At 45.3% G+C, this 14,436-nt stretch overlaps 1 protein-coding gene across 1 annotated transcript in view; it reads right to left on the bottom strand.

Annotated features, from left to right (window-relative positions):
* LOC311302232 (uncharacterized protein) overlaps positions 1–14,436 on the bottom strand; it is a 340,899-nt gene that overhangs the window by 101,444 nt on the left and 225,019 nt on the right. The gene's annotated exons all lie outside the window — the stretch shown is intronic.

The raw sequence follows: 14,436 nt of genomic DNA, 5'->3' as shown, positions 1-14,436 counted from the left end.
TTGACTTTTTGAGTCCCAATATGGCTGAACAGTAGTTGGGGCGTCCCTCCTGTGCTCTGGCCAACCTTGCTGGATGATGTGTTGTAAAGTGCTCAGCTCTTTTTTTGTGCATTCCTGTAGCTCAGCATACTTCTCTTCACTTACAGCCACATAGTTCAGCATGGATACACACTCCAAATGTTCCAATTCTGGAGTATTTTGTGACAGTTGCGCCCTGGAAAGTGTGTCGGGCAGCTCCATATCTTTTCCTTTCCTGTACCTGACAGTCAAATCATACCACTGGATGCGCAGGCGCATCCTCTGTATGCGCATGGGGGTGGCAAGCAGTGATTTCTTAAAAATGTCCTCCACAGGCGAGTCAGCCTCAGCTTCAGCAACATTTTGTACAGAGTTCAGCCTTGCTATCAAACCCAAAGCTTCAGCCGTGGCCCCGCTGAGCACACTTTCCTGTGCAATATCCACAATTTCAAACTCTGCATCAGTGGCACACTGTTTATAGTGCACTGATAAATCTACGGCAGCGACTGGTTTGAGCTTATGATTAGAGTAGGAGCGCAACAGCTTGTTAGAACGCTTTAATTCACCCGTGTGCACAAGTTGCTGGTAGCTGTCAAGAGTCAAAGTGTTACACTTGGCACCAGTATCTATCTTGAACTGGACTCTCTGTGAAAGTATCATCAAATGCACGGACCATTTGTCCACAGTTAATGCAGCTGCTGGATGGACAACGTCTGTTAGGCTAATGTTCAGTATTTCATCATCCGACTCCTCCAGCGCTTCAGCATTCAGTGTGTGAACAGCACGTTTACGGCACACTGCCATCCAGTGGTTGGGCTTGTGGCAGTAAGAGCACGTTGAGCCCTTGGCTGGGCATTTGCCCTCGTTCCATTTGTGATCGGGATGTTTACCGCAGCTAGCACAGAGAGCTGATGGTTTTGACTGAGTGAACTTGCGATCTGGATAGCGTGTTTTTCTGCTTTGGCCAGAAGGCTTAGGTTGAACACGTTCTGCAACAGTGGACACCTGAGAGCATGTGGCATCATCTCTGACTATTTTCAATTGTTTCTGAGACATCTCATATTGCTGAGGGATTTCAATAGCCTTGGCTAGTGTCAATTCCTCTCCTTTGTCTAATAGTCTCTCTTGCACTCGTTTTTCACGCACACCCGCTATAATTGCGTCAATCAACATGTCGTCAGGGTCTGCATATGCGCAATCCATTAACAGTAGCCGTAAATCTTTAACGAAATGGTCGAAACTCTCACTTAAGTCTTGCTTCCTCTGTTTAAACCGATGGCGAGCTATCCTCTTATTCTTCCTTGGTCTGATATATTTCTCAAATTTGTCTAACACCTTTTTGGGATCCTCTTTCTCACCTTCAGCCCAGTTGAGCGTTTTGTAAATTTCTCTGCCTTGACCGCCTATCCACGTACCCAGCCAGCCGGCTTGCTGCTTTGCAGTTAGTTTGGATAGTGGTCCATCAAAAACAAACGTGACATGGCTCCGAAAACGGTCGAATTCCTGGTATAAATCTGCAGCCTCCCAGTCAATCTTTGGGTGCTCAAAATGTGGGGAAGCCATGTTACACTTCTGACACCATGTAAGATACTGGAGACAATAAAGACAGCGAGTGAAACTGCACGATAGCTGATTTTTACTGAACAGCACGCAAAAGCAGCTAATGCTGATATGTATACAAAAAGCACTGGCGCAGACAACGTAACAGCGCGCTCTAGTGGCAACACAATACATTACAAGAAGAACCGGCGGCCCCTGTGGCTGCAGGCGATTAAACGTGTTGATTGGAGCGAGGACATAATAAAAAATGCTCGCGTCTGCAGCGCCCACTTTATATCAGGTAAGTTTATCTATGTACTCTTGAGTTTAATGGAAAGCATGGTTTACATTATTGATTGTCTGTAGCCTACGGTGTAGTTTATCAATGCAGCTGAAGTTTGATGACCACATGCAGCTAGTTTCATAAGCTGGTGTTGGATTTGGCTAGTAAACAAACTGTGTGTGTGTTATTTGCAGATTAAGCATTATTGGACTCTAGTAATCCTTGTTTACATTAGTGATTGTCTGTACGATGTAGAATAATATTCAAATGCAGGTAAAGTTTGATAAACTGGTGGTAGATTTGGCTAGTAAACAAACGTGTGTGTGTTTTATTTGCAGGTGAGGCGTCGTTGGACTCTAGTAGTCCTGATTTTGTGCCTTCTGTGTTTGTGTACACAAAATCATCACGCAGAAGCTCGGAGTCCAGGCCAGCCCACTCCTCATTCACCCCCAGAGAAGCTGAACTTCCGTGGGCGGGACATAATCGCAGCATTTATCCAATGGCCGTCTAGTTTCGAAGCGCTGAAAAAAACTGTTCAAAGCAGCCCCACTGAAGTCTATGGAAGCTGGGCTTCAACAGGGAAATGCACTGTGATGCTACGGGAATGTATGAGAAGGAGATCGAGTCAGCCGACCTGCTGTATGTAACTGATTCTGAACAAACTCGTCTTTGAGATGAACGTTTTCTAACACATTTTTAGTCAATAAAATGTTAATACATATTTGACCATTCATTTTTTGACATTATAGGGGAAGCCGAGCTTCCCTTGCAGTCTTAAAGAAATCGCCACTGATTGCAATATATTCCCATAGGCTATGTTTGTTCCATAAGGGTGAAATGACAAGATCGGAGCTTTTTTGTTAAATGTTGTACACCTCCCCAGAGGTGGAAAGTAACGAATTACATTTACTCGCGTTACTGTAATTGAGTAGTTTTTTTGTGTATTTGTACTTTAAGTAGTTTTTAAAATCTGTAATTTTACTTTTACTGTTTTGTTTAAAGTATTGTAATTCGCTACATTTTAAATCATATCCGTTACTGAGTAAAAAAAAAAAAAAAAAAATTTAAAGGGGCATTCCACCCATTTGAACATTGTTTTTTTATTTAAAGTGGGTCATATATGTAGTCGAAATGTAAAATAAATTTTGAATTTGGTGCCTTCGTGACCGAGGAAAAACAAAAAATAACTTCAGGACGCATTTGTATGAAAGACAACAATTCCCACAATGCACCACATTGCACAGCTCCGCAAGCCACTCCCACTAATCCAGAAAGCGCATATCTGCCTATAAGAGAAATCACTCTTCCATCTACAAGGCTAGCTACCACCAGAGCTTGAAATTCATTTCACATTCACACAAAATGTCTAGTTAGTTGGCGAACTCATTAGTGCATTACTCCTCGTTTGTATTTCTTTCGAAAAGATGAATTATTGCATGGTACCTGGATGTTCAGTCAGAACATATGCGGTGCGAAACTAGGATAGTTCTCAACACAAACGTCCGTGTCCTCGTCTGATTCAGAGATTTCGTCCAGGAGAAATTGTCATCGTTGAAATTCTTTGCCGCAGACGGACTCTATCTCTGTGTTCGTAGTTGCATCTTACAGTCTATGAGTTGCATAGTGAGATCACCGGCGCCACCAGTCCGCATTTTAATATTAGCCTATTCAGCAATAGTGTAAAAGACCTGTAAATAAAATACAACATTTACACGATAAACACTATTAACATATAGGCTCACGCACACGCCGCACTGTCTTCACTCGGACGTGCGCTTCAATCCGTTGCGGAATGCGGATACTCTCTATTCGTTCTGGTGAAATCTCAAAACATAATGCACACAAACGTGCCCCTGCTTGATATACAACCACTGATGAACATAATCGATTTTGATGAGGGAAAAAAATAATTATACAAAAAAAAAAAAAAAAAACTATGCGAGAGTGGATTAGAACCCAGAATCTCTGACACGGATGGCGACAATTCTACCACTGGACCATTAAGTCACACATTAGCCAGTGGTGGATCTATGTATTTATGCCTGATAACATATATCAGGTTACATCTCATTAAAGACAAATTAAACCCCATGTAGCCTACTATTTAAATCGATTGAAGGTCATCGTAATGTTATTGTACATATATCTGATTTAGCATTTTATTAGCAACCGCTTTATCCATGCAACTGCTGCAGTGGACTATTATTAGAATATTAGAAATCTAATACTCAAGCTGTTTTCTCATTTTTCTACTCTTAATATTAAATAAAAAACGACTGAGCGAAAGATACACGGATTCTCTTAAACCACCACCGCATTTGCAGCAGAAAACTACTGCAGTGCAGCCAAAATGCTCTGTTCGACTTATCTGAGATCATTTATTCTTCCCTGTGGATGACCTGTGACCTACTTTCTGTAAGACCTGAATTTTTGAGATTGAATTTTTGAGATTGAATTTTAGAAAACTGAATTTGAAGATCTGAATTTCTTCATCTTGAAAACTTGAATCTGTATTTTTTTTTAAACTGAATATTTGCAGTATAAGAATTCAGAACAAAAAAACTAGCTGTTTGAAAATACATGTCTATAAAATTCAGCCATAAAAACATTTCAATTTTTTAAATTTCAAATGTTCAATATTCGTTTAAAAAAAATCTAATTCAGAACTATTTTTACACTTGCAAATAATTCAAATTTACACAATTCAAATTCAAATCATTTTGTTATATTCAAATTTACACAATTCAAATTCAAATTATTTTGTCATATTCAAATTTACACAATTCAAATTCAAATCATTTTGTCATATTATAAGCTCCATACCAACCCACCCCCGCTGTTAAAAAAGTAACTCAGTAACTTTTACTCTGAGTACATTTTAAATGAGCTACTTTTTACTTTTACTTGAGTAGATTTTTCGACCCGTACTTTTACTTGTACTTAAATAAAATTTGATTGTAGTAATAGGCCTATGTCACGAAAAAATTGAAGACCGGAAGTACGTCTTTTAGTAGGGATACGGCTCTTCCGGTTAGCGTTTTACAATGGCGGAGTCCGATAGATACTGCTGGACCAAATCTCTCCGCAACCTGCCTGAAGTCACATATGACGATGTGGTTCGGATGGTAAATGAAAACTCTCAAGTGGAAAAGCGTGAAAGCTGAGTTATGGCTGTCTACGGCCTGACGCAGAGCAACCCGGTACACTACAACAACAGCAGCGGGCCGTTCACCAGTAAGGTAAACGTTTCTATGGTAACAGCGAGTTGGACCAATCAGCAGACGTTGCTGCTACGCTTAGGATTGTGGGTAGTGTAGTTTTTTTTCATAAGATCGCGGATAAAACATGTTTTTCTTAAAACAAGGTTGATTTCATACGAACTTATAGCTTCTACAGGAGCAAAAACCTTAGTTTCACAACCTCATAGCTCGTGGTCAGTCTACCTCGGATGGTTTAGACATTATGGCTGATAATCTAAATCCTTATTGAGAAATACTGTTGACCGGAAGTTCTGAATCCCTACTCCGCGTTCCGGAAGCAGGAAGTGTGACATAGGCCTATAGTACTTTTACTTGAGTAGAATATTTTATTACTCTTTTCACCTCTGCACCTCCCCATCTCAACAAACTTTCAAGAAGACTATCAAGTTTATAAATTGCCAACTTCTAAAAATAAATTGATAGGTGTCTTTGTAAAGACATGCTCGCTTGTTGCTGCTGTGAGGCTGTAACCGCTTCCAGTGTGAATACTCTCGCGAGGCTGACGCGGCGGAGCTCAAGCTGGCGGTATGAAACTGCCGTTAAGCCTGGTTTATACTCGACGCGTCCGCACGAGCACGAAGGTGCAATACAATAGCATACAAAGTATTTTTAATGAACATAAAGGTCCATGTTTAATAAAAATGTTCACGAAACTTAATGAAATGTTTAGTGAAATTAGAAAATATGTAAGAGATAGTTAATTTAGTTATGTTTTATACACATTCTCATATCCATATATTTTGTTTTATTGTCACGAGTAATAATCTCAGTGTTAAAAGTCCGTGCCCTGACATGGACTACGTTACCCATGATGCATGTGTTCGTTTGTAGTTTGATCGCGGTTGCGCTAGGCGCTTTCACTTTGGTGTGATCCAGTGACATGAGAGCATCATTAACAGTGCAGAAATCGCCATCCTTTGTTAATCCTGCGCTAATCTTGTGTGTATGAGTGCTGTGTGCGTCCTTAAGATGTAAGTATGTTTTCTTTTGCATAATTGACGCGTTTATTGCAGAGTTATTAGCTCAGGTGGCGAAGTTGTTATACTCGTGTTATTCCCTAGTACTGTTATACTGCTGCGGCCCGCTACGGCGCTCCACATACGCATTTAAAGTAGCCATCCACTGTATATACTTTAGTTATTGCGTTGCAAATAACTGCAAATATTATATTTAATTTATAGGTCGCCTGTTTTTGGCATTTTTTTCACTATTTGGAGATGTATGGCATTTATACAAGTTCATTTATAGTGTTAGAGCTCCCACTAGTGGATTTTTGGTTGTACTGCGGGTGATTTCTTTATGCATCTGTATGTAACCATAGTATACATGTTTATTGATATACATTTTATTGTATTTCTGTTTCAGATAACCACACACACACACACACACACCCACAAACACACCTATTTGTTACCTGTAAACCATCATCATCTCCATGTACCTGACTCCTCTTTAATAAATCCTCAAAACTGCACCATTGGATTTGCCTATTCCTTCTGACCGAGGAAGACTCAGTTGACGAACAATCCATAATCAGCCGCAGACGCACACGGTCTCTTACAAGTGGTCCTTCGAGCCGGATGTTTATTGGCTGAGTCAACAAGATGGCAACTCCACAAGATGAAGTTCCTCAGGAGAAGAGTCCAAAGCATAGTCCCCGTCCAAGAAGGAGCAGAAAGCTTCCGGGACATCTGGCGGAGTATGAGCACGACCTACCTGATCCAGAGGAGACAGAGTCTTCAAGCAGCAGCAGTTCAGAGGAATCTGATAAGGAGAAGAGGAAGGAGATGAAAGGATGGAAGAGAATGGAGGCAGCTTTGGGCAGTGTACTGAAAACGATGAATGAGATGCAAATCACTATGAAGGAGACCAGTGGTGCGTTAACCAAGCGTGTGGAACAACTGGAGCGAGCATGTAAGTCATGCAGTCCTCTCCCTACTCAGAGTGATGCTCAACAGCAAGATAGAGCCGCTTCGCTTCCTGCTCTACTCCAAACACCACAGCATAACAGTTTGGGCATGAGCAGCATCCATACTACTGATCAGTTACACGTCCTGGCACCAGCAGTGAGGCAGGACATTAGAACGCCTGTAAACCTGTTAAGGCCAGTAGAACCTACTGCATCTTCACCACTGCAAAATGCAAGCCCCATTCTCCATTCAGCATCAAGGCCAGCTCCACTACCTTTAAGCCCTATTATTCAGCCTACTTCAAATATTCAGCCAGCGCCGCTGCCACCGAACCCTGTAGTTCAACCTGCACAGCAGCCAGGCGCAATGCTAGTACCTCAACCTGTACTTCAGCAACCGCCAGTGACACCGCCCGTACTACAGCCCAGGGTGAATACTGCATTTCAGCCTCCAGGCCAGTCTGCACCTTGGCCCGCGCCACAGCCTGCTCCCCAGCTGAGAATCCCTGTGGCCTATCCAGGTATTCAGCCGGCACCGCTACCTGCTCCGCCCCCTAGAATGAGTCATGTCATTCAGCCTGCTCTACAAACAGTCAGTCAAGTAGCCCAATCAGTACAGTTTGGGAGGCTTGAACCACGTCAGGCTGAGCCCCTATACAGTCAGAGGTATCAACACCTGCAGCCTCCAGGCAGCTCCACCCAGGTACTCTCTGCACAATCCCACGACTTCTCTGCAGTCTCAGCGCCACTGTATCAGCCACCATCGGGGATATCAGCGCCGCAGACTTATAGCCAGCTTTATGCAGCTCCACCTCCTGATTCTGCCAGCTCCTACTCTGCTGCCTATCCACCAGTCTCTGTCTACCCCTCACTCCCTGCTGCATCTACTGCACAAGCCACAGTACTTCCTGTAGCAGAAGTCACCCAGCCAAACCTGATGGAGATGATCTTAGCATCTTCATATGGCATCCCGAAGCCTAGACTGGTGACATTCAAATCAGGCAGAGAGAGTGACTTTGCATTACTGAAGAAAGGACTGGACAGCCTACTCGGGCCACATGCTCATCTCACAGAGGAGTATAAATATCACATCCTGATAGATCAGTTAGAGCATCCATGTGCGTTACAAGTGGCCAGACGCTATATTCATGACCGCACTCCCTATACTAGTGCAATGAGAGCTTTGGAGCAGAGATATGGGCAACCCAGGCAATTAGTCCAGAGTGAACTGAGTGCTATACTTAACTGCTCTCCTATTAAGGCAGGTGATCCTCAAGCCTTTGAAGATTTCTCCCTGGCGGTGTCCAGCCTAGTGGGCCTCCTCAGTACTATGGACGATGTAGCAGCCAGTGAGCTCCAGTGTGGTTCACACGTAGACAGGTTACTCACTAAGCTTCCGCCTAGCTACAGAGACAGTTTCATCGAGTATTGCATCACACGTGGTATCATACGCACTGGCAGCAGCTGCACCTACAATATGTACGACTTCTCCGGGTGGCTCGAGCGTAAGTCCCAAGTTCTACAGCTATCACGGCAAATCATTCAGCCACAGCCCTCAGACAGACCACGATCAGAGAGGGGCAACTCCAGAGTCTCTGCAGGGTCCAGGGCACAGAGTAAGTCTACATCCATCTATTATGGCTCAGATCCCGCTCAAACACAGCCAAAGATGGACACTAAGGCACACATTACTAATCCTTCTTCCTCCTCTAAGAAGAAGCAGTTTAAGCCATACTGCCCATATTGTGAAGGGACAGAGCACTACCTCAGTGGCTGTGTAGATTTTAAGAAGCTAGACCTCAAAGCTGTAGCTTCTTGGATAAAGGACAAATCCAAATGCTGGCGCTGTGGCCGTAAACATACCCCTGAGCAGTGCACTCTTAAGAAGATGTGCAGCACCTGTGGGGAACAGCACCTATTAGTGCTTCATGACCTGGCTGAAGCGAAGAGGAGGGACCCGAATATCCTAACAGTGAGCACCAGCCGAGTGTTTTTGGCTCCTATCAGTCACTCTGGCCGTGTAATGCTTAAGGTTGTGCCCATCCAGTTACACCATCAAAGGAAATCTCTGGACACATATGCTCTTCTTGATGATGGCTCAGAGAAAACCATTATACTCCCTGCTGCTGTTAAGTCGTTAGGCTTAATCCAGGAGGAGGAAACTCTGTCTCTGCGTACTATTCGTCAAGATGTGATCCATATTAAAGGAGGCTATGTCTCTTTCCAGGTGTCCCCAAAGGCCAAGCCAAAAATACGTTACAACATAACGCGTGCCTTTACCGCCCAACAGCTCAGCCTAGCTGAACAGTCATGCCCAGTGGAGCTCTTAAAGGAGAAGTATCATCACCTACAGCGAGTGCAGCTTGAAGGATTCAGTCGGATACAGCCACTTGTGTTAATCGGCTCTGACAATGCTCACCTCATAACTCCTGTCCGTTCTATCCTGCGAGGCTCAGCCCAAGGACCTGTCGCCGTTTGCACCAAGCTCGGATGGGCTATCCAGGGTCCGAGCTGCAGTATGCCCACACAGCAGGGGGAGGCGCACTGCCTGAACATATCATGCTTTTCTCCTGCCATTGCCCTTCAACAGGATGTACAGCGTCTGTGGCAACTAGATGCTCCCCTCCATAGACCTGGAAAGGAGGTCACACGCTCAAAGGAGGACAGAGAGGCCATAGCCATGTTAGAGGCCAAGACCATCAGAGTACCTGTGGATGGTGTAGAGCGATATGCCACCCCCCTGCTCAGGAAGAAGGACTTCCCACAGATGCATGTCTCCTCTGAAGTAGTGAAAGGCCTTCTGAGGTCCACTGAGCGTAAGCTGGCTAAGAATCCTGACCTGGCACTCACATACAACCAGGAGATCAAGAGGTTGATAGATTCTGGTTATGTTGTAAAGCTGACTCCCGAAGAGATTCATAGCTCTGCTGAATCTTGGTATGTACCACACCACATTGTACATCACAACAACAAAGCTCGGGTGGTCTTTAACTGTTCCTTTGAGTTCCAGGGGACCATTCTTAACCACTACCTCCTGCCAGGACCTCCTCTGGGGCCTTCACTGCTGGGTGTACTCCTGCGTTTCCGCCAGTATCCTGTTGCAGTGAGCGGAGATATAAAGGCCATGTTTCATCAGATCCGCCTGCTCCCTGAAGACTGCCCCCTGCTGCGGTTCTTATGGAGAGACTGTGAAACAGAGAGGCCTCCAGATGTATATGAGTGGAGAGTACTGCCTTTTGGGACAACGTGTAGCCCCTGCTGTGCTACCTTTGCCCTTCAGAGCCACGTAAGGGAGCACAGAGACACCTATAAAGACATCTACGACTCTGTACACACAGCCTTCTACGTGGACAACTGCCTGCAGTCCCTTTTTGACCCACAAGAGGCCAAGCTGCTCATTGACAGAATGAGAGAGCTGCTTATCCAAGGTGGATTTGAGATACGACAGTGGGCTAGCAACATCCCTGAGGTGGTTGCTCATCTGCCAGGTACGGCCAGGTCAGATAGCTGTGAGCTGTGGCTAAACTTTAAAAGCCTTGATCCCCAGGAGTCAACACTGGGTCTCAGTTGGCACTGCACCACTGACGTCCTGGGATACAAGCACCGCCCTGTAACCTACACAACTGTGACGCTGCGCAATGTTTACAAAGTACTGGCCAGTCAGTATGACCCATTGGGTTATATCTGTCCCTACACTACAAGAGCAAAGCTCATTGTGCAGGCCCTGTGGAGCACAGAGAGAGGATGGGATGAGCCCATAGAAGGAAACTTGCTTCAGTCCTGGCTCGAATGGGAAAAGGAATTGTCCTATCTCCAGTATATCACCATTCCCCGATGTTACACTCCTCCTCACAACAGCAACAGTGCTACATATGAGGCCCACATCTTCTGTGACGCCTCAGAGAAGGCGTATGGAGCTGTGGCCTATCTCAGAGTCAAAGAGCAGCAGGCTCACATCTCCACCTCCTTCATCATGGCACGCTCCAGAGTAGCGCCCCGCAAGCAGGTGTCGATACCCCGACTGGAGCTGTGTGCTGCGCTTACTGGAGCCCAACTGGCCAGGGTACTCCAAACTGAGCTCTCACTACCCCTTCACTCAGTCTACCTGTGGACAGATTCTACTACAGTGCTTCAGTGGATCCAGTCCAGCTCCTGCAGGTACAAAGTTTTTGTGGGGACTCGGATCTGTGAGATACAGGAGCTGACCTCTCCGGAACAGTGGGGGTATGTGAACTCTGATGATAATCCAGCCGATGACATCACAAGAGGGAAACCACTATCAGAGCTCACGATCTCCAGTCGATGGTCACAGGGCCCACACTTTCTCACACAGACTCCTGACACCTGGCCGAAGCCCCCAACAGAGTTCCCAGAAGGTGGCAGTGAAGAACTCAGAAAGACCGCCTTCTGTGGCCTTACAAATGTATCACCAAGTCTGCCAGATCCAGCACAGTACACATCTTTAGATGATTTGATTCTGGCTACTCACCAATCCCTGCAGGGGGCGACTACCACCTCCTACACTGTAAGTGAGCGCCTGGAGGCAGAGACCCAGCTGCTTCAATCTGCGCAGAAGGACAGCTTCCCAGAGGAGGTCCAAGCCTTACAAGCAGGTAACCCTGTTCGCCCGAGCAGTCGTCTCAGCGCTCTTTCCCCTGAGTATGACAGCCTCAGTGGACTAGTCAGAGTGGGAGGCCGCCTGCGTCAAGCTACAGATGTAGACCCTGACAGCATTCACCCAGTCGTGTTATCACCTGATCACCCTCTGACTCAGCTTATCATAAAACACTATGATGTTCAGCTGTTTCACCCTGGTGCAGAGAGACTCTATGCAGAGTTACGCCGCACCTACTGGATTCTCAGAGGTCGCCAGGCCATTAAGAAACATCAATACCGGTGTGTGGACTGCAGGAGATGGCGCGCCTCACCCTCCACACCAAAGATGGCTGATCTTCCCTCATCTCGGCTGAGACTCTACAAACCGCCCTTCTGGTCTACAGGCGTAGACTGTTTCGGACCATACCTGATTAAGATTGGGCGTAGGAGAGAGAAACGCTGGGGAATCATCTATAAATGCCTCACCACTAGATGCGTCCACTTAGATCTCATCCCTAGCCTTGATACTGACTCTTTCTTAATGTCATTACGCAGGTTTATTGCACGCCGGGGGAAGCCGTACGAGCTGTGGTCCGACCGGGGCACCAATTTCAGGGGCGGCCATAAAGAACTACAGAGCGCCTTTGAGAGCATGGCACCAAAGTTGCAGCAGCAACTGGCTGAGCAGACTATTAACTTCAACTTCAACCCACCATACTCTCCTCATTTCGGGGGAACCTGGGAGAGGGAAATCCGATCTGTTAAGTCAGCTCTGCAAGGCGTCCTGAAAGACCAAGTTGTGGCAGAGGAAGTGCTCCTAACAGCTCTCATAGAAGTTGAAGGGCTCCTTAATTCTAAGCCACTCGGATATGCCTCCTCTGATGTGGCTGACCCGGACCCCATCACGCCAAACCTGCTGCTAATGGGGCGGCGCGACGCTACATTACCACAGGCAGTTTACGGCCCTCATGATGCCCTTTCCAACAGAAGATGGAAACACAGTCAGGTGATCAGCGATCATTTCTGGAAACGCTTTGTCCAGAACTACCTCCCAGGGCTTCAGCTGAGACATAAATGGAGGAAATCCACTGATAATGCTACTGTGGGACAAATTGTGATGATCATTGACTCCAACCTTCCCAGAGGACTTTGGCCTGTTGGGACCATCACCAAGGTTTTCCCAGGGACAGATGGTGTTGTTAGAGCTGCTGAGGTGAAGGTTAAAGACAGTATCTACATTCGCCCGGTAACCAAACTGGTGGAACTCCCTGAAATGCCTGAGGATTCAAGCGGCACTTCTTCAAACTAGTTAACTTTTGAATGAGTGTATTTGCCAGGCAAATACAGGGGCGGCTGTTAAAAGTCCGTGCCCTGACATGGACTACGTTACCCATGATGCATGTGTTCGTTTGTAGTTTGATCGCGGTTGCGCTAGGCGCTTTCACTTTGGTGTGATCCAGTGACATGAGAGCATCATTAACAGTGCAGAAATCGCCATCCTTTGTTAATCCTGCGCTAATCTTGTGTGTATGAGTGCTGTGTGCGTCCTTAAGATGTAAGTATGTTTTCTTTTGCATAATTGACGCGTTTATTGCAGAGTTATTAGCTCAGGTGGCGAAGTTGTTATACTCGTGTTATTCCCTAGTACTGTTATACTGCTGCGGCCCGCTACGGCGCTCCACATACGCATTTAAAGTAGCCATCCACTGTATATACTTTAGTTATTGCGTTGCAAATAACTGCAAATATTATATTTAATTTATAGGTCGCCTGTTTTTGGCATTTTTTTCACTATTTGGAGATGTATGGCATTTATACAAGTTCATTTATAGTGTTAGAGCTCCCACTAGTGGATTTTTGGTTGTACTGCGGGTGATTTCTTTATGCATCTGTATGTAACCATAGTATACATGTTTATTGATATACATTTTATTGTATTTCTGTTTCAGATAACCACACACACACACACACCCACAAACACACCTATTTGTTACCTGTAAACCATCATCATCTCCATGTACCTGACTCCTCTTTAATAAATCCTCAAAACTGCACCATTGGATTTGCCTATTCCTTCTGACCGAGGAAGACTCAGTTGACGAACAATCCATAATCAGCCGCAGACGCACACGGTCTCTTACACTCAGGGTTTACTGGGTTTTACACGATTATTTTTGTGGTGTTGGTGGCGGTGTACTAAAATAAACACTGTCACGTGTATATAGCTTTCTTCTTCTCACTGCTGATTCCTGATGGTTTAGAGCAGTGGTTTTCAAACTGTGGGTCGCGACCCACTTGTGGGTCACACAGTGAGAAAAGGTGGGTCGCACAAAGGCACTTAGCTGCAGCTAAATTTACATTACGATGAGTGAAACAAAACCAGTCCGATTAATGAACAAACGACTCTTAAGTGAGTTTTAGCGCCCGCCAAAGTGAATTTTTGTCCCGCCAAAGTCTTATTTGATCGGTGAGTAATGTAGATGAACGGCTGCGCTTGTGACAGAGTACGAGCAGAGAGAGAGACTCGGTCGCGCGCGCGCTCTCTCTCTCTCTCTTCGGAGCCAGGCGAAAGTGTAAACAAGACTTCACGGTCTCCAAACTAAGCGCTGTCTTGCTCTCTCTCCCTCGCACATATTAATCAAAATAAATCGACACGGTGGTAAAAGGTCGGAAGACCAAAGTTTCATGTGGAGCATTCGGAGATTTTTTTCCCCTTAATTACTGCTGGGTGTGAATTCTGCTAAATAAGTTGTTGCCTTTGATCTTCTCTGAAAAGCGTCCCAGACATTCAGCTGACATAAAACAACACTTTAATTAAACAAAAAAACTAT

The sequence above is a fragment of the Rutilus rutilus genome (genome assembly GCF_951802725.1).
Source record: "Rutilus rutilus genome assembly, chromosome: 1".
In the NCBI taxonomy this organism is placed as follows: domain Eukaryota; kingdom Metazoa; phylum Chordata; class Actinopteri; order Cypriniformes; family Leuciscidae; genus Rutilus; species Rutilus rutilus.
This window is presented reverse-complemented; position numbering and strand designations above follow the sequence as displayed.